This window comes from Halichondria panicea, chromosome 3 (genome assembly GCF_963675165.1).
Source record: "Halichondria panicea chromosome 3, odHalPani1.1, whole genome shotgun sequence".
In the NCBI taxonomy this organism is placed as follows: Eukaryota; Metazoa; Porifera; class Demospongiae; order Suberitida; family Halichondriidae; genus Halichondria; species Halichondria panicea.
Genome location: NC_087379.1, coordinates 6,440,660 through 6,442,639, shown reverse-complemented (window position 1 = coordinate 6,442,639; position 1,980 = coordinate 6,440,660). Strand labels below are relative to the sequence as shown.

At 42.0% G+C, this 1,980-nt stretch overlaps 1 long non-coding RNA gene across 1 annotated transcript; it reads right to left on the bottom strand.

Annotated features, from left to right (window-relative positions):
• Nucleotides 1-583: 583 nt before the first annotated feature.
• LOC135333930 (uncharacterized) lies at nt 584-1,581 on the bottom strand. Its single transcript, XR_010394133.1, has 2 exons — nt 969-1,581; nt 584-917 (listed from the first exon to the last, which is right to left on the bottom strand). It is a non-coding gene; the product is annotated as an uncharacterized LOC135333930 (long non-coding RNA).
• Between the last annotated feature and the right edge of the window lie 399 nt (nt 1,582-1,980).

Genomic DNA, 1,980 nt, shown 5'->3' with positions numbered 1-1,980 from the left:
GGTGATGCTCCTCTTCCAGAATACTCTAACTTAATGGCTAAGGAAAAGGAGGCTGAGGTAAGATACTATACCAGTGCATGTATATAGTCAGATCTGCATGCGGCACTTCAACTGTTATACTTATAATTTATCGTTGCAACCATGCATGGATAGTCTACATGCAGGGTTATTATATTCTCCAGCTTTAAATAGGAGCGGATCCAGTGGGAGGCTCAGGGAGCTTGAGCACTCCCTGTTCTCTTATAAATTATAGCTAGTCCTATATATGAATATCTGACCAAGTCTGAAGAATTTATATTAAGATCCATAGCAACTATAATTTACTGCTCAATGGTGGTTCTGGTCTAGATAGCTAACTGATATAGGCCTTTCTATTATTGCAATGCATGCGCGATTTTCCTTTTCCCTTGCTCAGTACTCCTCTGCCTTCTTTTCTAGACCCCCCTCCCCCCTATATATAACAGCTATAAGCATGCATAGCTCTAGCCTCGATCCCAGGCCGAGTTTTCGCTTTTATAACGGTTAGGCGAACAACTGGGCCTGGTACTAGTTGTCTGCGCATGTGTCAAATTTTCATTGTATATTTGTGGTCGGCAAAAATATTTAATAAATCAATAATAGAAATTTGTACACAGAAAATGCACAGAGTGAGTACACAAAAGATGCACATAGGGAGCTGCTTCACAAAGGCCTGGGGAGTTGCCAGTTGTGCTGCAGCACAATTACAGTGACCCAGGGCAACTTCAGGATGATTGAATGCCTTCAAATTACGTTTCAAAAAGATTTAGCAGGCTGCTGGACTTCTCTGATTCTAGGCCCCAACTCGTAACTCATTACTTGAGAAAACGTAGATTCTCTTGATGTCTCTGAGCTACCCAGCAACGCTCGAATGAGCAGGTCATACTCCAGTCCTGTGTCTGTGAGTATAGGACAATATTAAAAGAAACCAAAGACGGTTAAACCCTTACCTCAAACTGTCCAGTCTCGTCCGTTAGTATAGCCAAGAGGAGCACTGTTGGGATAGCTGGATATTAGCCATTGCTCCTGTACAGAGAAGTAGACATTTTAAATACGTGTAGATCTATACATATTAAATTTCTCGGTTATAGTGTCATTGTCGACGAGCTGATGATGGCAGCACCAAGTTCTCTAGCTCACACTCTTCACTTGATCCACCATATTAATGATGAAACTATAGTCTACCTACATTCTTGCCAAACATGAACAAGACTTGATAGCATAGCCTAGCCGGCCATAGGGCCCACACAAAAATATCTGACCTTAACAAGCTTGACAAAGCTTTATACCTCTTCCCTTGTTGTTCAGTCTTCAGAATAAGCTTCAGAGAAGAGAGAAGCTTCAGCTAAGAGCCATTCCAATCGATTCCAATAATGATAAAACGGGAACTGACTTCTAGTACACGATAGTACACGAATATAAATGTCACGAAAGTGAACGAGAATATCCATTCGTCAGAATCTGACGAACGACTGACGCATGCGCAGACAACTAGTACCAGGCCCAGTTGTTCGCCTAACCGTTATAAAAGCGAAAACTCGGCCTGGGATCGAGGCTAGCATAGCTCTAAAGTATATATTTAAATTGTGTTGAGTTATAAATATGGGCCCCTGAAGTTCTGTGGTAAATGTACCGTAAGCATGAATTCATTTAGACTTTATGTGGTTGACAAGTTTGCCAGCGATTTCTGCACATGGAAAAAATGCTGCTATAGTTGCATGGAACTGATCAGCTCTATATATAATTACAGTAGAATTACCTCGATTATCCGATATCCGATTATCCGGCCCTCCGCCGATTATCCGGAACCTCGATTATCTGGCTTGGCAGTTTTCTTTTTATCAGATCAGAAAATGGGCGTGTCCCTCAAATGCGCATGCACGTTGCAGCTGTTACCATGAAGACATGCCTGCTTATCTTCTGTGCATGCGCAGACAACATGTGGCACTGCTGTTTATCAAT